Source organism: Lactuca virosa, chromosome 5 (assembly GCF_052849685.1).
Source record: "Lactuca virosa cultivar CGN04683 chromosome 5, Lactuca_virosa_CGN04683_v6, whole genome shotgun sequence".
Classification (NCBI taxonomy): Eukaryota; Viridiplantae; Streptophyta; class Magnoliopsida; order Asterales; family Asteraceae; genus Lactuca; species Lactuca virosa.
Genome location: NC_136430.1, coordinates 448,378,086 through 448,400,900, shown reverse-complemented (window position 1 = coordinate 448,400,900; position 22,815 = coordinate 448,378,086). Strand labels below are relative to the sequence as shown.

Below are 22,815 nucleotides of genomic sequence, written 5' to 3'. Positions count from 1 at the left end.
CACATGCATAAAATTAACTTTTTAATATAGAGGAAAAACGAACAAAAATGTAATTGATGGTTTTGTCAAATCAATACATGTTAGTTGTATAAAATACAAAACAAAAAATTAATACATTTATGTATGAATTTTGACACGTAACTCATTACTGTAATTACATCTTAGATGTGATATTAAATTTGTGACACCTTAACTCCTTATTTATACATGCTATATTTTTATCACTTCAAGTCATTCAAGTCATCGATAGACGATTAAGAAATTCCTATATGAAGTTTGTTAAGACTTTTGTTGTTTTAGTTTTTTATTTATTAATTTGTACAACTTCCATGGTTTATGGTGGAAAGATCGTTGGAGGGGAGAAGACATTTTGCAGAAATGTAAATGTACGTGCTGCACTTAAAAATGCAAGAACAAATTACATTGCAGCTAAACTTGGTGTCAAACTTGCTGCTATGATAATCAAGAATTTGGGTGGAAAACTTAGTGATCGGGATAAACAGACAAGAGGAAATCATTTAGGTACGTTTATAGGTAATACTCAAGAAATGGCCAATAAGAGGTTAAAAAATGTAGGAAGGGCTATTAATAACCGTGATGGTGGCAACACATCTTAATGAATGATTTACGTGCTTTAGGATATGAAAATGGTGGTGGAAAATAATTATATGTCAAATTTGCATACATTATATCCTCTTTATGTATTATATATTTTTATGTCTAAAAAATCAATAAAATCTTGGGTGCTTCAATATTATCATTAATTTTCATATATATATATATATATATATATATATATATATATATATATATATATATATATATATATCAAAAATCAAATAGGAACCTGGGAACTTATATTTTTAGCTTTATAAGGAAGAGTGTCTGTGTAATATAAATGTTACTTTTGTCAATTGTGAATTTTAATTAAATCTACTGTAAGGGTATTTATGTCATTTTGAACTTTAACACTAAAAACTATCACTTCTTCATTTAGATCAAATACAACACTTCTTCAATTTAGATTAGTTCTAACACTTCTTCATTTCAAACCATCTCAAACTCTCCCACAACACAAACCCTAACACCACCTCCTTTAGGCTTATCATATTCTCACTGACTTACTCCGATCTACAAATCATCAATTATAGCTTAGATGTTAACTTTATTCTGGCAACACATCAACTGCGACGACTTCACCTTCTTTAAAGAAGGTTATGAATACCACCACAATTGACTCGTTCCTCTGCTGCCTCCCATTACAGAAACCTAGGCGGAACCTTAGACCTACGATAGGGTGAAATGTTGTCACCAGATCTACAACTGTACCAGATCTACCATCATCGCCATCTTTCTTTGCCAAGAACCATCGACCATTGCTGCTTTTTTATGACTGGGCTATCAGCTATGAAGTGGCCCGGTCTGGATTTATGATCTTCAATGGTAGATCTACGATCTCCGACGACAAATCTACAATTTTTGTCTATAGATCTATGATTTACACATCAAGATATAAGAGCTCTGATGAGATTGAGAACTAGAGGTCGGCGTCAACAGCCACCACCATTGTTACCCCATAGTAATGGTGAAACACCTCCAATTTACTTCCATCTCTTTCTCTTTGATCTATGGTGAAACACATTAGGTATGCCGATATTTCTGTTGTTTGTTTTTCCTTTTGTGAAACTATGTATTTAATATTTTAATCTCTTATTTGTTGTTTACTTTTGTTAATATTGGTTTTAGCAATAGTTAAGTTGTTAATCCAATTTTGTTTTCTTTTTTGTTATTATGTTAGTGTTTTCAAAAATAATGTTAATTTAGATTTTAAGTTGTGAATTATGATGTTTTAATGTTTCAATTATTGAATTATGATGTTTTAATGTTTCAATTATTGATTAGTTATTTTAATGTTAGTTTTAACTGTTATTAATAGGAAAATATAAGTTTTAATTTGTTAATACATGAATTTTTATAAGTGCTAAGTTGTAAATGCATGACTTTTTAGAATTTAAGTTGTGAATGCATGATTTTGTATAAAAATATGAGTGTTTCAATGAAAGATATAAGATTTAAGCTATAAATGCAAGGATTTTTTTATAAGTTTTAAAGTTGTACACACATGATTACTTATACATATCTAATTTCTTCAATTAAAAACTTAAGTTTTAAACCGTAAATGCATGATTTATCATAAGTAATAAGTTGTGAATACATGATTTTTTTACAGATCCAAGGAGGGAAAGATGGCGGCAATGGTCACACCGGTGGTTGGAGGCAGCGTGTGACATCCCCAATTTCACGGTCAGAAAAAAATGATTTCGTTTATGCTTTTATAGTAAAACCAGAGTAATCTTTCAAAGAAAAGTGTTGCATAATGTGTTCCCAAAACAAAATATGATAAAGATTTATCAAAGCATTTCCTTAAAGAAATGTATTTTCATTGTATTACAAAACTCGGGATGTCAACATCGATACAGATCAAAAGCATAAACCAAAAGACATCCTAGGCCACAAAACAAAATTGGCCTAAAAAACAACCTAGGCCTTACAACATTCTATTTATTTTCTACTGGCCTAAAATCCATAATCTCTCGTCAGTTCATCCAACTATGCTCTTGCCACTACCTGTAATACAAGAAACTGAATGAGTCAGGCTGGGGAGCCTGGTGAGCATATAGGGTTTTCAACCCACAATAAATAAGTTTATTAATTTTATCAAACCAAACAAACCCGATTACCCGTTCGTGTTATCCTCACTTTATGTCCCTAAATCATCTAATAAAAGGGACCTAGCCTAAAGAATTTCATCGGGGTGACAACACTGCTTAGGGGATTCCTGAGCAATTTATGTCAAATATGGCAACAATGAGGGGGATGGAGTACAACTGGTGAGCACATATTTCAAATAAACACCTACAGGTTGCGAGCCTGCTAGCGTTCCACTGGACTGTCTAGAAAAGTCTTTGGTCGTCATCCATACTCCGCTAGATTACTGGATCATCGTCAAACCGAGGCCTATCATCATTTTATTTCATCACACACCACCTATTACATCTACCCATGTTTTACCCAACATATTTGTAGATATAAAACACATATACAGTTCAGATATGAAAACGAAGTTTAAAATACATATATAGTTTAGATCTGAAAAGTTTAGATCTGAAGTGAGAAAGTCTAGATCTGAAGGAAAAAGTTCATATCTGAAAGAAAAAGTTTAAATCTGAAGGAAAAAGTTCAAATCTGAAAAAAAAAAAGTTTAGATCTGAAAGAAAAAGTTCAGATCTGAAAAGAAAGAGGTTTAGATCTTTTATCCAGCATAGATCTCAAGTAAACAGATAATATATATACACATAACACGTAATTTATATAAAATACTTCATAACTATGTGTAAGATGAAAGTGACTATACACTCACTTGATAAGGTGGTGATTTGGACAGCGTTTCGCTTCTTAAAATGATCTCCTTTGATGAAACTGGGAGGTTTGCTTGAAAATCGGGCTCTGCGGGGGCAGAGTTTCTAAACCGAAAAACTCTTTTTCTCGGAGCCTTCGGGCGCTCTGGGGCCTTCTTCTAATGCTAGGGAGGTTTCCTAGGCTTCGGGGTGGTTTTGGTGGGTAGAGAGAGAGTAGAGAGAGAAAGAAGGTGTAAAAGATGTGAAAAATCCGACAACTCTCGCACCCCTTTTATAGAGGCGAGGCCTCGCATTACGCTGGGCGTACCCTCGGTGGTACGCTGCGCGTAGAGGCACGTGTACGATATTCGGTGGGGCGACGCGGCACGCTTCGGACCGTAGAAGAGAGAAGACCGCTGAACGTATGTGTGACATCCCCATTTTCACGGCCAGAAAAGACCGATTTTGTTTATGCTTGTTTGAAAATTAGAGTAACATTTTAAATAAAAGTGTTGCGGAATTTGTCCCAAAACAAAATATGATAAAGATTTATCAAAAGCATTTCCAAGGAAATGTATTTCATTAAAAGACTCGGGATGTCATGTTCGATACAGATCAAAAGCATAAACAGTACAATATAATCCTTACTACATTATTTCATATCTACAGGCCTATATTCGTAATCCTCATCCAAAACGTCACATCTATGCTCGAGCGCCACTACCTGTAATACATGAAACTGAGTGGGTCAGGCTTGGGAGCCTGGTGAGCACATAGGGTTTTCAACCCACAATAAATAAGTTTATTAATTTCATCAACCAACAATAACCCGATTACCCGTTCCCGTTATCCTCACTTTACGTCCCTAAACACCTATCATAAGGGACCTAGCCTAAGGATCATCATCGGGATGGACACTACTGCTAAGGGGGTTTGTAACATCCCAAAATTCAAGCCCAAAAATTTCATTTTTGATTAATTAATTCATAAAACATTTATTAGAAAATATTGTATAAACACGTCATCTCAAAAAACCAAGTATCATGTTTAAAACCCACAACATAAACAAATGTCATATCAGAGTACAATCCCAGAGAACACCATGCGGAAAATCATGTGTGTGTGTGATGCCATGCTACGCCGCCGGCTCCTTCCCCTTAGACGAAGAGGTACCTGAAACCAAAACTGAAACCGTAAGCACAAAGCTTAGTGAGTTCCCCCATCATACCACATACCATACTATATCATCGGTATCTTTCAACCGGTAACCATTCATCGGTATCTTTCAACCGGTAACCATTCTTCGGTATCTTTCAACCGGTAACTATTCATCGGTATCTTTCAACCGGTAACTGGGGACTATTCCACCCCCTACCACTAACATACAATACAAGATATAAGCATACAGTCAGGCATATCCGGGTACTGACCTACCCCTCGGTCCTAAGGACCACTATCAGGGAAACTATCCCTACCATGCACGTAACATATCATACAGATATAACTCATAACCAAACACATAACCATACCAAGATGAATATCACAAAGACAATCATCTTCTAAATACTCCTCATTGGTGGGCCAGCATTGTGGCCGTAGACCCACCCCTACTGGAAGGTAACTCACCTCGTACAAGTGGCTGCTGATAATCTGTGCGGGAAACCTCCGTCCGCTGCTGCTCCGGAAATCCTCCGGCTACAAACCCCATAAACACTCAGTTAGAAACTGATCTCTATACTTAGGGTAAAATGACCATTTACCCCCAACCAAGTTAAGTCAAAGTCAAAGTCAAAGTCAACTTCCAGTTGACCCGACTCGCCGAGTTGGGCCGTCAACTCGCCGAGTCCCTCACTCTCTACTCGTCCTCATCCGTGACCCTACTCATCGAGTTGGGCCGTCAACTCGACGAGTTCTTCTCTCATTCGAACGCCCCATGAAAACACATCCGACTCGCCGAGTTGATGAACAACTCGTCGAGTTGGCCTTTATCTGATGAACCAGATCTGTCCTCAACTCGCCGAGTTGATGAACAACTCGCCGAGTTCTAAGGAGATTGCCTTGGACTCGCCGAGTCCGTTCATGCACTCGCCGAGTCCCATGAACTTCCAGCACAATGGCTTAGTCCAGAACGTTGGGTCACTCCCTAGGACCCCCTTAAAACCTTTCCACACTCAACTGGGTTCTTTTGACCCTCAACAGAAAGGGCAAAACCCTTAGACTCGCCGAGTTCAATAGTGGACTCGCCGAGTTGGTCACGTCCATACCCTAAATCTTTGCTTTCTGATGTACACATCGTTCACAAACACCTACAGGTTGCGAGCCTGCTAGCGTTCCACTGGACTGTCTAGAAGAGTCTGTGGTCGTCATCTATACTCCGCTAGATGACTGGATCACCAACAACATCGAGGCCTCTCATCATTTTATCACACATCGTCTTATTACATCTACCCATGTTTTACCCCAACATTTTGTAGATATAAAATACATATACAGTTTAAAACATTTAAAACATGTATAAAAATCTTTCATCAGCATAGACAGCAAGTATTCAGATAATATGCACACATAACACGTAGTTTATAATAAATACTTCATATCTATGTGTAAGATGAAAGAGACTATGCACTCACCTGAAAGGTGGTGACTCGGTACTCGAACATCACTTCGTTATCTCAAAACAATTTTTCCTTGACCAAAACCTAGTATTAATACCACTAGGGTTTAGTTTTAACGTTAACCGCGACTAATTAATAGTCTAGCTATTATTATTATTATATAAGCGTTAAATAACACTCAATATAACTCATAATAATAACCCAAATAATTATTTTAAGGACCTAATAAAATTACTATAATTATTTAAAAGTTGTATTAAAAATTGCATAGGCGTAGCTCACTTACAGCGGATTTTAAAGAAAACCGGGCCTTGCTCGGTGCAGCGTTTCCGAACCGAAAGACCCTTTTTCTCGGGACTCCGGGAGCCTCGAGGCTTCCTTTGGGTGCTAGGGATTTTTCCTAGGGTTTAGGGGGTTAAAATGGGTAGTGAGAGAAAGCAGAGAGAGAAAGGAATGAAGAAATGAGTGATTTCCTCGGCAGCCCTCGCAGGGTATTTATAGGGGCCGAACTTCGGATCTACGCGGGGCGTTCAGCAAGTTACGCGGGGCATAACTTCGGATAAGGGTGCCAGCTCGCACCAGCTGGCTCGCACTCGCAAGAGGATCAGGTTCGAAGGTACGCTGGGCGTACCAGCCTTGGACGCGGGGCGTAGCGAAGGGGCGATGTGTCCTTCATCCGAAGCGAGACCGTGGGGAGCAAGCAACGGCTAGGATCTTGCCACGTCATCACAGTTTCACAAATTGCACTATCGACTTTAAAAATTTGTAACTTTCACATACGAGCTCCGTTTTCGACGTTCTTTATATCCACGCGTAGGCGGGAACGTACTCTACAACTTTCGTTTAGACTCCGTCGGCTAACTTTGACTTTATTTTAAAAGTTATATTTTTAACAGGCCGGGACAGGATTGGTCCGTTAAAAATTCATAACTTCTTCATCCGACGTCCGTTTTCGTCTGTCTTTTTATCCTTACGCTGCTATTAACGAGATATTCGATTCTCGTTTAGGTTGTGTCGGCTAAAAACCGCTCGATCTAATATTCGAACTTCGGGCTGTACACTGCTAAGCCGAAACTTCGAAAAATCATAACTTCCTCATACGAAGTCAGATTTGGGCGTTCTTTTTATGGACGTTCTCGGTTTAACGTTTTCTACGACTTTCATTTAGATCGCTAAGGCTAAAACTCGCTCCATCGTAAATTCACTATTTACGCTTCCCGGTGCCGTGCCGGTTCCGTCACGAAACTTCGACGAGTTATAACTTCTTCGTTATAACTCGGATTTTGGCGTTCTTTATATCTCCGGAATCCTTGTTTCGACCACTACAACTTTATGTAAAGATATCGGGCTTATCTCATACTTTAATTTTGACGCTTATTTTTATCCTTTATTAATTATCCTTTAAAAAGCGTTCTGAGTGAGTTATTTCAACTACACACTTTCTTTCCTTTGAATCAAAATTAGAACATTAAGTTCAATTATTTTGAGCAAACAAGTAATTAGTTTATCGGAATCCAAGTTAAAATTAGACGAATGGGGTTTTCTTTGTTGGCATAAGATCTAATTATATTATATAAAGAATCAAAAGTCACAGAAAATCCGCCCCTACATTTATAATTAAACAATAAGCATATAAATTTACATAATTCACAAAATACTCAAATATTTCATCTTTATTACATCAAAAGAGTTACAATAGTTGACCTAGACTATTACATCGTCTAAAATGCTTAGCCCCGAAACCCGGGCGTTACAATTCTCTCCCCCTTAGGATGATTCTGTCCCGGAATCATGCGTCAGCAAACATATGCGGATAGCGACTCATCATGTCATCCTCTGTTTCCTAAGTGAGATTCGGCCCATTCGAATGTTTCCACTGGACTAGCACTAAGTCGACCATCTTGCGTCGTAACTTCTTAGTCTTACGGTCAACAATTGCCTCGGGCTCTTCAACCAGCCTCTTGTTTTCATCCATTCTTAACTCTGAGATCGGAATTATGTCGGGAACTTCTCCCGTGAATTTTCTCAGATAACACACATGGAAGGTGTTATTAATACCATCGAGTTCTTCGGGCAATTCCAGCTTGTAAGCTTGGTTCCCAATCTTATGAAGAACTTTGAATGGTCCAATAAACCTTGGACTCAACTTTCCTCGTTTCCCGAATCTTATAAGTCCCTTCCACGGTGAGACTTTAAGCAAAATCGAGTCCCCAACTTTGAAGGTCATCGGTCGTCTTTTCTTATCAGCATAGCTCTTCTGACGATCCTGAGCTGCTAACATTCTTTCCCTAATCACCTTCAGTTTCTCAGCAGTCTCATGGACTATCTCGGGGCCCATAAACTGCTTTTCTCCGGCCTCAATCCAACAAGACGGCATATGACACTTCTGTCTGTACAAGGCTTGATAAGGTGCCATCTTGATGCTCGAGTGGAAACTATTGTTGTAGGAAAATGCTGCCAGAGGTAAGTGTTCATCCCAGTTACCTTGGAACTCGAGGGTACATGCTCTCAACATATCTTCAAGCGTTTGAATCGTTCTTTCGCTCTGACCATCAGTCTGCAGATGGTAAGCCGTACTCAAACACAACTACCCAATTCCTCTTGTAGACTTCTCCAAAACCTTGACGTGAAACGACTATCACGATCCGATACAATCGTTAGAGGAACACTGTGAAGTCTCACAATTTCCTTCACGTAAGCATTTGCAAGCTTATCCATAGACCACCTTTCGTTGGCAGCTATGAAGTGTACACTCTTTGTGAAACGATCCACGACCACCCAAATCATGCCGTGACCGTTCTTCGTCTTGGGTAGTTTAGTCACAAAATCCATGGTGATGTCCTCCCATTTACCCATGGGTACAGGTAAGGGTTCTAAACTCCCATACAGTTTCTGATGTTTTGCCTTAACTCTTGCACAAGTTACACACTCGGCCACATACTTTGCAAAATCGAGCTTCATCGTCGGCCACCAGTAGTAGGGTTTTAGGTCCCTATACATTTTTGTGCTACCGGGATGAATCGAGTACATGGTCTTGTGAGTTTTTTCCATCAGAATATCTCTTATTCCTCCCGTCTTAGGTACCCAAATCCGATCTTGGAATACCTTCAGTCCTTGACGGTTTGTACCGAATACCAACGTCTTTCCCAAACGTTCTTCCTTTCGGTCATTCTTTTCTGAGGCTTCTTCTTGAGCTTTCTTGATACTTTCCACAATTGTCGAGACAACTTCAATTCTCAATGCTCTTGGCCTTTTCCTTTCAAGATTGACTTTCCGACTGAGAGCATCAGCTACAACATTTGCTTTACCGGGGTGGTAAAGTATCTCACAGTCGTAGTCCTTGAGTAATTCTAGCCAGCGTCGTTGCCTCATGTTCAATTCTTTCTGATTAAAAAGATACTGGAGACTCTTATGATCAGCGAAAAGTTTGTACTTCGTGCCATAGAGGTAATGCCTCCATATCTTTAGAGCAAAAACTACCGCTGCCAACTCCAAATCGTGAGTGGGGTAGTTCTTCTCATGCTCCTTCAATTGTCGAGATGCGTATGCTATCATCTTTTCTCTTTGGGTCATAACACAACCCAACCCGACTCCAGATGCGTCACTATATACTGCGAAGTCTTCAACTCTATCGGGTAGAGAAAGAATCGGTGCTTCACATAACTTCTTCTTTAGCTTCTCGAATGCTTCTTCATGATTCTCGCTCCATGTATAAGTAGCTCCTTTATGGGTCAAAGCAGTCAATGGAGCAGCTATCGAAGAAAAGCCTTGGATAAATCGTCGGTAATATCCGGCTAATCCTAGAAAGCTTCGAATCTCTGTGGGAGTCTTCGGTCGTTCCCACTTCATTACAGCTTCGATTTTTGTTGGGTCAACCATTATTCCCTCCTGGTTAACCACATGACCCAAGAATTGGACTTCTTGGATCCAAAAATCACATTTGGAGAACTTAGCGTAAAGCTTCTCCTTTTTCAAGACTTCCAACACTTCTCGTAGATGCTTGCCATGCTCCTCCTGGCTTTTCGAGTAAATCAGAATGTCGTCGATGAACACTATCACGGATTTATGGAGGAATGGTTTACAAACCCTGTTCATCAAATCCATGAACGCTGCTGGAGCATTGGTTAGTCCAAACGACATAACCAAGAACTCATAGTGTCCATATCTTGTTCTGAACGCAGTCTTCTCGATATCCTGCTCTCTCACCTTCAGCTGATGATATCCTGACCTAAGATCGATCTTTGAGAAATAGCTCGAACCTTACAGCTGATCGAATAGGTCATCAATCCTTGGCAATGGATACTTGTTCTTCACCGTTACCTTGTTCAACTCTCTGTAGTCTATACACATTCTCATGCTTCCGTCTTTCTTCTTCATGAATAGCACCGGAGATCCCCAGGGTGATGAACTAGGTCGAATGAAACCGTTGTCCAACAACTCCTGAAGTTGCGTCATAAGCTCCTTCATCTCCGTCGGTGCTAATCGGTATGGTGCCTTTGCTATCGGTGTTGTACCTGGTAACAAGTCTATTCGGAACTCTACTTGTCTATCGGGCGGTAATCCGGGAAGATATTCGGGAAAGACTTCCGGATAATCACACACGACTGGTATACTCTGCACCTCCTTCTTTTCCTTCTTAGCATTGATAACGAATGCCAAGTATGATGCACATCCCTTGGACAAACATTTTCTGGCTTTCATCAGGGAGATAATTCCAGAATTCACTCTGCGTTTGTCCCCGTACACCATAAATGACTTCTTTCCGGGTGGGTTTACCCTTACTATCTTCTTTCGGCATTGAATTTCAGCATCGTTGGCGCTAAGCCAATCCATTCCCAAAACGATGTCAACTCTATGGGTAACAGCTCCTCGTGGAATTCGTTTCCATTTAGGTCGATGACGATGTTCCTAATACGATCACTAATAGGTACGAATTTGCCACTGGCAACTTCTACAATCAGGGCATTATCAAGTTTTTCTATAGGCAATGCTAATTTCCCACCAAATTTATGCTATACAAAGGAATAGTTTGCTCCCGAATCAAATAGTATATTGACAGGCAATCCATTTACAAGAAAGGTACCTGAAGCGACGTCTGCTGCCTCCTTTGCAGCCTCGAGCGTCATCTGGAAGGCTCTTGCCTTCGGCTTCGGTGGAATGTTGGGTCTTCCTGCCTCCTTCTTCTTCGGGCAGTCCCTAGAAATGTGCCCTTCCTCGCCACACCCATAACAGACTTTTTTGGTGAGGGTGCATTCATTGGCATAGTGTCCAGGCTTTCCACATTTGAAACAAGTGACTCCTCCGTCACATTTCCCCTGGTGCTTCTTCTTACACTTGTCGCACCATTTGGCTTCACCTCCTCCAGACTTCTACGTACCAGACCTTGAGAACTTGCTTTTCTTACTGAATTTCGACGACCCATCAAATTTCCTTTTCTCTCCCACCTCCGCTCTCTCCAGACCCTTCTCTCATATCTGGGTCTCCACATTCTTAGCAGCCCAGATGGCGGCTTTCAGAGTGGTTGTTTGCTTGACCATTGGACCGAAGTCCACTGGTAATCCGAGGGCAAACTTGTTAACCTTGGAGAGTTCAGTTGGGACGAGGTGAGGAACAAGCTTCATTTTCTCTGTAAAGCTTGCAGCGTATTCAGTAACGCTCATTCTTCCCTTCTTCAGATTCTGGAACTCATTGTTGATCTCCAGAAGATCATGCTCAGAGTAGTATTGCATCTTAAGTTGCACTAGAAAATCCTCCCAAGACATCTTGCTCGCTTCACCCTTGGGCATTGAATCAGCTAGCAGCTTCCACCAGCTTAGTACTCCAGATTTTAACAGAGGAACAGCGAAAGCGGTCTTCTGCCTGTTGCTGCATTCGCAACTCTCAAACATTGTCTCCATCTCGGAGATCCAGTTCATGACTTCCACCGGTGTCGGGTTTCCAGATAGACACGGTGGTTTGGATGCCATGAAATCCTTGTATTTGCATCCACGTCCATCATTTCCTTCATCCTGGTGGTTTCGCCTAACTATCGGTGGGTTGGCTTGACCAACAGTCCCACTGTAGTTTCCTCCTTCAGACGGCCCATCATTCAGCTCGGGCTCTACGATTGGTATGGTAGCTTCCTCGCGATTTTGTTGGAGCAAACGCCTGGTTTCCTCCATTTGACGATCCAACATCATCTGGATCATCGCTTGCACTCCGGCCATCGTGATTGGCTCAGGAACATCTGCTACAACAGGTATTTGCTGAATCACTGGGGGTTGATTCCTATTCCCATTTGCATTCCCAGCTCCACTGCGGGTTCTTGCCATTTTGATCTATACACCGAATAAGGTGAATTTAGATCTTTATTCAGGATAGACGTTTAAATCATCCTTATCTCTCCGAAACGTTTATATGCTAGTTCTAATATCGTAGTCGTACGTTTAGAATCCTAAACACATAAGGTTTCCAGATCCGGTCGGCAACAGACCATAGATCCGAACAATTAACAGCACATAAGGCATAAAACATTTAGCACATAAAAGCATTTTTAAATAAAAGTGTTGCGGAATTTGTCCCAAAACAAAATATGATCAAGATTTATCAAAAGCATTTCCAAGGAAATGTATTTCATTAAAAGACTCGGGATGTCATGTTCGATACAGATCAAAAGCATAAACAGTACAATATAAGTCTTACTACATTATTTCATATCTACAGGCCTATATCCGTAATCCTCATCCAAAACGTCACATCTATAAAATACATATACAGTTTAAAACATTTAAAACATGTATAAAAATCTTTCATCAGCATAGACAGCAAGTATTCAGATAATATGCACACATAACACGTAGTTTATAATAAATACTTCATATCTATGTGTAAGATGAAAGAGACTATGCACTCACCTGAAAGGTGGTGACTCGGTACTCGAACATCACTTCGTTATCTCAAAACAATTTTTCCTTGACCAAAACCTAGTATTAATACCACTAGGGTTTAGTTTTAACGTTAACCGCGACTAATTAATAGTCTAGCTATTATTATTATTATATAAGCGTTAAATAACACTCAATATAACTCATAATAATAACCCAAATAATTATTTTAAGGACCTAATAAAATTACTATAATTATTTAAAAGTTGTATTAAAAATTGCATAGGCGTAGCTCACTTACAGCGGATTTTAAAGAAAACCGGGCCTTGCTCGGAACAGCGTTTCCGAACCGAAAGACCCTTTTTCTCGGGACTCCGGGAGCCTCGAGGCTTCCTTTGGGTGCTAGGGATTTTTCCTAGGGTTTAGGGGGTTAAAATGGGTAGTGAGAGAAAGCAGAGAGAGAAAGGAATGAAGAAATGAGTGATTTCCTCGGCAGCCCTCGCAGGGTATTTATAGGGGCCGAACTTCGGATCTACGCGGGGCGTTCAGCAAGTTACGCGGGGCATAACTTCGGATAAGGGTGCCAGCTCGCACCAGCTGGCTCGCACTCGCAAGAGGATCAGGTTCGAAGGTACGCTGGGCGTACCAGCCTTGGACGCGGGGCGTAGCGAAGGGGCGATGTGTCCTTCATCCGAAGCGAGACCGTGGGGAGCAAGCAACGGCTAGGATCTTGCCACGTCATCACAGTTTCACAAATTGCACTATCGACTTTAAAAATTTGTAACTTTCACATACGAGCTCCGTTTTCGACGTTCTTTATATCCACGCGTAGGCGGGAACGTACTCTACAACTTTCGTTTAGACTCCGTCGGCTAACTTTGACTTTATTTTAAAAGTTATATTTTTAACAGGCCGGGACATGATTGGTCCGTTAAAAATTCATAACTTCTTCATCCGACGTCCGTTTTCGTCTGTCTTTTTATCCTTACGCTGCTATTAACGAGATATTCGATTCTCGTTTAGGTTGTGTCGGCTAAAAACCGCTCGATCTAATATTCGAACTTCGGGCTGTATACTGCTAAGCCGAAACTTCGAAAAATCATAACTTCCTCATACGAAGTCAGATTTGGGCGTTCTTTTTATGGACGCTCTCGGTTTAACGTTTTCTACGACTTTCGTTTAGATCGCTAAGGCTAAAACTCGCTCCATCGTAAATTCACTATTTACACTTCCCGGTGCCGTGCCGGTTCCGTCATTAAACTTCGACGGGTCATAACTTCTTCGTTATAACTCGAATTTCGGCGTTCTTTATATCTCCGGAATCCTTGTTTCGACCACTACAACTTTATGTAAAGATACCGGGCTTATCTCATACTTTAATTTTGACGCTTATTTTTATCATTTATTAATTATACATTCATAATTAAACAATAAGGATATAAATTTACATAATTCACAAAATACTCAAATATTTCATCTTTATTACATCAAAAGAGTTACAATAGTTGACCTAGACTATTACATCGTCTAAAATGCTTAGCCCCGAAACCTGGGCGTTACAATATGGACTTCGTACGCGAGGCGTCCTTCGAACTACGCGAGGTAGCCTCGCACCCATCTCGCAATTTACACCTTCAAATTCTTAAATTCGTAACTGTCGCATACGAGCTCCGTTTTCGACGTTCTTTATATCCACGCGTAGGTAGAGACGTACTCTACAACTTTCGTTTAGACTCCGTCGGCTAATTTTATTTCTATTTTTAAAGTTATATTTTTAACAGGCCGGGAAACGAAAAGTCCGTTAAGAATTCATAACTTCTTCATCCGATGTCCGTTTTCGTCTGTCTTTTTATCGATGAGCTGCTATTAACGAGACCTTCGATTCTCGTTTAGGTTGTGTCGGCTAAAAATCGGTTGATCTATTATTCGAACTCCGGGCTGTGTACTGTTAATACGAAACTTGGAAAAATCATAACTTCCTCATATGAAGTCAGATTTGGGCGTTCTTTTTATGCACGCTCTCGGTTTAGCGAACACTACGACTTTCGTTTAGATTGATAAGGCTAAAAAGCACTTTATCGTAAAATCACTTTTTACGTCATGTAGTGTCGTGTCGGTTCTGTCGCGAAACTTCGACATGTCATAACGTCTTCGTTATAACTCAGATTTCGGCGCTCTTTATATCCCTGGAATCCTTTTCACGATGACTACAACTTTCTTCATAGATATTGAGCTTATCTAACGTTTTATTTTTGACGCTTATTTTTATTATATCTTTACAAACAAGTATATAATCACATAAAAGCAAATAATTCACATAATATTCAAATAATTCATCTTTATTACTTTAAAATAGGTTACAACAGTTGACCTAGACTATTACATCATCGTATCAATGCTTAGCCTCGAAACACAGACGTTACACAACGTGTGGTAATTGGTGGCGGCGGTGGCGGTACAGTTTGAGTTTGACTTATGTTAAGCTGCAAATTTGTATATAATGGATTGTATTAGGTTGTGAATTAATATATAATTTTGTGTTAAATAGTAAATGACTGAATTAATATGTTGATTAAATCGTGAATATAATATTTAAACTATGAATATGTCTTAGTTGAAATGTGAAAATGACGTTTTTTTCCCTTTTCACCTAAAAAACAAAAAATGAAATTTTCATAAATACAACATATCCATCCATCCATCCACATATATATATATATATATATATATATATATATATATATATATATATATATAAAACTATTTTCTCTATCGAGCTCAAACCATAAGCTTTTAAAAGGTGTTAAAAAGCCATAAATTTATTATATGTCTCCAAAATAATCATTACAAACAAGTTTTATTTATACACTTGAAACTAATAATGAATTATGAAATATTTTTCATCCAAGTATTTTGTTGTAACATGATTTAGTTTAAACTAGGGAATATAGACTACACAAAGTAAATAAGACCCATAAACCAATACAATTCTTATGTGGTTGATGTATTATATCTTTATACCACCTTTTTAACAAATACTTTGATGTAATCTATTTCATAAACCCTTTTTCATGATGCAAAAGATATATACAACAAATTAAACCATAATGTGATACAATGTCATCTAACCCTACAAAGCTTCCAGTAGAGTTTGAGAATGGAAGTCTCATCGAGCGACCGCTAATTGTTTATGGATATTCGAGTGTCTTACACAAAGGCTTCCTAGCAACATGGGTGATGGAAAAGTAGGGGTAGTTATCTATAGTATGCGACTTGGGAACGGTTCCATGAGTTTAAGACTACATATGCTCATTGCCACCTTGAGGACAAGGTAACCAAAGTATGGAAATAACAATGAACTTTCATGTACGAGAGAGAGAGAGAGAGAGATCTTGACAACCTAGGAGGTAACCAAAAGCCCAAGATAGCATTGAGCTTAAGTGATTACCATGTAGAAACATTAAAGTACAAATAGCAATGAAATTTAGTGAAGGAGAGAAGCAAGTCAACCTTAAAGGTAGCCAAAGTCGATAAATAGAAACGAACTTCTGAAAATACCATGTTGAGCATCCAAGAAGCAATTGAAGCACCAAATCGCCAATAAACATATATGTAACAATTTGTTCAAGGGTCACTTGTATGGGTAGACAATCAAATTAAAAATATAGCTAGTCCAAAATCCAAAATAACCAATCAACTTATGTTTTAGTGATGAACACTAGATAACACCAAACAACAATAATGCATAAGGAGTCAACTGCATTGATGTAACGACACTTGATTTGAATTGGAATTGGGGCCAATATAGCATATCGCAAGCCACTCAAACCTTCATAACAACCAAAGATAAACATATCAAGTAAAAACCATGTGTATTATTAGCTAATAATTTGACATTTTTAGTAGATTTCATCTTGACCATATCACATAATGTGCTGAGTTTTAATCTACCATAAAAAACTATCCATAAGATCATCTAGATAAAATTTGACCAAAACTCAAAATAAATGTAATTGTACTCATTTAGGATTTCACAGACTAAAAATTAGAACTCGAAGAACGTTGTATACCTATGTACTTTCCGTGTAATATTTTGCACACATTGTTTAGCAACATCAACTTTATGTTGGGTTTTGAGCACTATAACACTCCTATGGTGCACATGCAACCCTAAATGCTTTGGATCTATGTTTTCTCTAATTATACATGCATTTTCTTTTTCCAAAGCATTCTCCCTAACTAGCATACAATTGAAGCTGTATAATATAAAACTTAGTTTGGATGCTTACCTCTTGAGTAGGGTAGAGTTCTTGACCTTTGAAAGATTGAGCACCTCAAGTGTGATGCCTCTATTGGTTCACAAACACCAAAATGCAAGAGTAGGTTTTAGGAGAATAAGATTCTTGACTCCAAAGAGTGTGTAGGCGATTTTGGCTTATGGGGGTACTATTTATAATGTGGCAAACACTAGGGTTACACTTTGTAAACCCTAATGCTCCATGACTTTTCACATTCTTATGCTCCATGGGTTAACCTCCATGGACTATCCATGGATTATCTTATTGGTTTAGCCCAACCATATAGTCATGGATCATTAGCCCACATTACAAGAATCATTGATTTACATAATCAATCCCTATATATTTAACTAGTCTCTTTTGATCACAAAATTAATTCCAAATTAATTCTTGATCAATACCAATTAAACAATATTAATATATTATACTTGTAATATATTAATAAATCACAAATAACCTTATTCTCAAAAATCCTTCCTATCAAATTGCACTGGTGAAGGCAACCCAAAAAGGGACCATGCTACAATCGGGTCAAGTATATATCAGTTATAGTTATGGTCTTAGACACCAAATCCAACAGTCTCCCACTTGGATAAGTCTAATAACTATAGCTGCCTATGTAACTTCAGGATCCGACTTAGCAATCGTAAGCTTTCAAAAGCCTTTGTCAACTCTGACCCAGTCAGTGACGCATCCTTTAGATAAGTGATCATATACTCCTCTATTCTCAAGATATCGGCTAGACAAATACATGGAACAATGTCATACTCATTGTCCAACAGTTTGTTTCCCGATTTCTGATTCATTTGACATAGAACATAACTGAACACGTCAATTTAGTTCTGACCGGGCCCGACACATAAGTCAAAACAGAATCATCGAGGGGCCCAATATATCGCTTTTAATCCTCTTAGGATAAAAGGAACAGATAAACTTCGACATTATATGCTTGTACTAACAACTCATCAAATCATGCACAACGACACGTTTTATAACATCAATTTACTGATGCGTTTTCGTGCCATCAATGCACAACCGACTCGTAGTCAACAACTCATATATCTTGGTTTGAAGACTATATGATATTATCGTCTCACAATTACTCGTGATAAATTCCATGAAGTAATTCAGGTGAGCGCGGGTTGATCCAATACTCAAATCTTATTTCAGAAGTACTCATGAATGGTGTAGAAAACTGTTGCTCTGCCTAACTCCTTAGACAATCTACAAGCCAACTCATGACAGTCTTCTTTCATACTTACTTCCAACGTATGATCGACTGTGGATAATTTGAATAATAATTATAATCACATTTTTTATTATTATTCTGGAAGTCAAAACATGCAAAGTGAAACAATAGTAAATAATTGGCACAAGACAGTAACTTTACTTATAAATAAAACTCATTTTATTTAATCATCAAATGTCAATTACAATTTAGCTATTACAAGTTTCTATTTATCTAACTACTAAAACTAATATCATCCGTTAGCTCAATGCCCCTTGCATGTTGCAAGTGCTTAACCCAAGTCAGTCCCTTTGTAAGAGGATCTGATGGGTTGTCCTCTGACGATATCCCCTTTACCATGAGGTGCCCTTCTTCTACTTGATGTCTTATAAAGTGGTACTTTCTGTCGATATGTATGGATCTACCATGATCTCTCAGTTCCTTGGTTAAGGCAACCGCCCCTTTATTATCGCAGAAAATCTCCATAGGTTCCTTTATGGATGGAATGACTCCAAGGTCTCCAATGAAGTTTTTAAACCATATTGCCTCCTTCGATGCTTCGCTTGCTGCTATGTACTCTGATTCACACGTTGAGTCAGCTACAGTCTCCTGTTTGGAACTTTTCCATGTCACTGCTCCTCCATTCAGGGTAAACACCCAGCCCGACTGAGAGCGGAAATTATCGCTGTCGGTCTGAAAGCTGGCGTCACTATACCATGTCACTCTCAAGTCATCACTTCCACTGAGGGTAAGGATCAGGCCCGGCCCATGGGGGTGGGCAAGCTGGGCGACGGCCTAGGGCCCATCGTTGGAATGGGGCCCCAAAAAAAATGGACGTTAATAATTATATATAATTAGTGTTATATTTTTAACAAACATGATTACAGACCAACTGGAAAAGGCGCTGCCTCTGTTCAAATCTTGTACGTCCCAAGTTCAATTCTTGTAGTTAACGTGACTTTTTGAATTTAGATTAAATGGGTACAGTAATATTCATTAGTTTAAACCTTAAATAGACCGGCCCAAATCTTGGTTTACACACATATTTACGGCCCAAATGCTTTACACACATATTTAATGACAATTAGTTTAGACTTTACACACTTAAATTATTTTTTAATATCACACAAAATTCTAATTATAAATTATCAAGTCTATTTATTTTCTTATGAAATAAAAGTTAGTTATTTATCCATTTTTGATAAAAATCATACTCACTAAAAATTTATAAAACGAGTTTTATTTAAGAGGGCCAATTTTAGAACTTGACAATAGTTTATTTTAAAAAAAATTAATTTATATTTAATTATTATTTTTTAACCCAAAAATATAATTCACTTCTAAACTATTTTTAATTTTATCTATGTTTTAAATAAGACGTAAACTCTCCATCTCAAAAAAGAAAGGAAAACATTTGATACGGTTACACTAAAAACAATTTGTTTTTCGAAGGGCCCCATTTTTGTTTTTGCCCCGGGCCCAAAATATCCTTGGACCGGCCCTGGTAAGGATCCAGTCCTTAGTCCTCCACAGGTACTTAAGAATATTCTTAACCGCAGTCCAATGAACTTTACCAGGATTCCCTTGATATCTGCCGATCATGCTCAAAGCAAAGGCCACATCAGGGCGAGTACAAGTCATAACATACATGATCGAGCCAACTGCGAAAACATATGGTATTCGACTCATCTCTCCTATCTCCGCCTCTATACTCGGACTCTGAGTCTTACTCAATTTGGTATTGCTTAGGATAGGTAGGTTACCTTTCTTGGAGTTCTCCATGCTGAAACGTTTCAACACCTTGTCCAAGTATGTACTTTGACTAAGTCCAATTAGTCTTTTACTTCTGTCTCTCAATATCCTTATCCCTAGTATATAGGCAGCTTCTCCAAGCTCCTTCATAGCGAAACACTTCCCAAAGCCAGGACTTAACCTCCTGTAAGGTTGGGATGTCATTTCCTATGAGTAGTATGCCATCTACATACAATACCAGAAAGCTCACTATACTCCCACTAGCTTTGACATATACACAGGACTCATCCTCGCTTCTCGAAAATCCAAACTCTTTGACTTTCTCATCAAAACAAAGATTCCATCTACGAGATGCTTGTTTCAATCCATAAATGGATTTCTCAAGCTTACACACTCTATTAGGGTACTTTGCATTGACAAAACCCTCTGGCTGACTCATGTAAACATCTTCAGCCAACTTTCCATTAAGGAAAGCAGTTTTGACATCCATTTGCCATATTTCATAATCAGGAAATGCAACTATGGCCAACATAACCCTTATAGATTTAATCTTCGCTACTGGTGAGAATGTCTCATCATAGTCAACTCCCGGAGTTTGAGTAAAGCCCTTCGCAATCAGTCGCGCCTTATATGTGTGTACTTTCCCATCCATGTCAGTTTTCTTTTTAAAGATCCATTTGCACCCGACTGTCTTACGAGCCGATACATTATCAACCAAGTTCCAAACTTTATTGTCATACATGGACTGAATCTCGCTGTCCATAGCCTCTTTCCATTTTGCAGACTTTGGTTTGATTTCGGGTTTTTTCTCCACATTGTCTTTTTGGGAGGTTTTATCTCATAACATTAACTTATAAAAGTTCAATAATATAAAAACTTAGAAATTATTAAATAACTTTACATAATTTGGAAGATAAAAAATCATATCATTGCAACAACATATCTATAGGGAATTTTTAAAAATTGTAGATGTTGCTATATGGATAATCTTGCTCGGGGTTGTAATATTCTTGGTTGGTGCTGGTTTTAGACACGGCCTTTTCAAACATAAAGGTCGTTCGAAGATGAAACATAATAAAAATCCATTATTATTATTATTATTAATTTATATACTTCTTCAACAATGAAACTTAATAAAAATCAACTAATTTTTTATATATAGTTTTTTCTGACTTTTAGATATGAAATTACAAATAATATATCAAGATCAGCATTTAAAACGAATAAGCATGATCATCGTCTTAGATGATTTCCCTTTTACTAAATGTCTTCATCATATTTTGTTAATTGATATTCATAATTACATGCCTTACAAAGAATGTCTTTATATGTTTCTTGTTAACCTCTACTATAAACATAATAACCATAAAACTACCATCAAGAGAAAGGATGTACTGTAATATATAAATGTTTGTCCTTTTCAACTCATGGGGTGGTTGACTATAAACAAAATTTGTGATTTTAGAAGAAACTCAAAATTAATCATATCATTAAAAACTTGCATGCTTACCATACATATTTAGGACTGTAAACGAACCAAACGTCCCATGAATTGTTAGTAAACCGTTAGGCAGAAAGTCTGTTTATATAATAAATGAACGAACATGAACACAAGTTCTCGTTCGTTTAGTTAAACGAACGAACATGAACAATGATCTCATTCATTCAATTATGTTTGTGAATGTTCGTTTATGTTATTCGTTTATGTTCGTTTATTTAAGTTCCTTTTATGTTCATATAAATTCAATTGTCTTTGATTTCATTACTATCTTATATGTTTGCTATGTTCATATATGTTCAATTATGTTTGTTTATCTCCGTTTGTTTATGCTCGTTTAGCATGTTCACGAACATAACAAACGGATATGAACAATCTAATTTGTTAAACGAACGAACATGAAAAAAGACAACTCGGTCATTTATTCGGCTAACTTAAACAAACGAACATCAACAAGCACGTGTTCGTGTTCGTTCAGTTCGTTTACAGCCCCATATAAATATCCAATATTTTAATTTCATAAATCAATTCATAAGAATGGTTTGATAAGCATGGGGGCTATTTGTTTTGAATCATGACAAAAACATGTTGCATCGAAAAGCACATGCTTATTAATAAACTTAAGCTCATAAAAGATATAATTATGAATAATACATATTGTAAGTGAGTCATATGCCATAGTCTTGAACATATATCATTCATAAATTATGAATTTCGTCTCTAAGCTTAAGATAAAAAAGAAGTTAGAATGTTATAAATCACTTATTACTTCTAATGATTTCCTTTTTCGTTCATAATGTAGTTGACACCTGACGAATTTTGAGCTTCGGAAATGGGAAAAAAATGTTTGCTATGTGATTGCTACTGGTTAAGGCCAAAAATTTTGGGGCCCCTTGGAATGATGGGCCCTTGGTGTTCGTTTATGTTGACCACCATCTGAGACGGCCCTGGTTTTAGACAATGTATTTGGTCTGTAATTTGGATTACGTTCTTGATTGTCAACAATAAAATCTTCCTTCGTTTTTTCGACGTGGGTGTTGTTAATATATGATGACATTTCTGACTATCTTTCCAATTTGTATTCAAAAATCTAATTTTCCATATCGTTTAAGCATTTTCTTCAAAATATGAGTACGTTTGTGCTCTCTCTCTATCACATCATA

The 22,815-nt window shown here is 38.0% G+C and overlaps 1 long non-coding RNA gene across 1 annotated transcript; it reads left to right on the top strand.

Annotated features, from left to right (window-relative positions):
* The first annotated feature begins 1,025 nt into the window (after positions 1-1,025).
* LOC145114390 (uncharacterized) lies at positions 1,026-22,718 on the top strand. The gene is made up of 3 exons (XR_013710978.1): positions 1,026-1,645; positions 2,231-2,304; positions 22,455-22,718. It is a non-coding gene; the product is annotated as an uncharacterized LOC145114390 (long non-coding RNA).
* Positions 22,719-22,815: the final 97 nt, after the last annotated feature.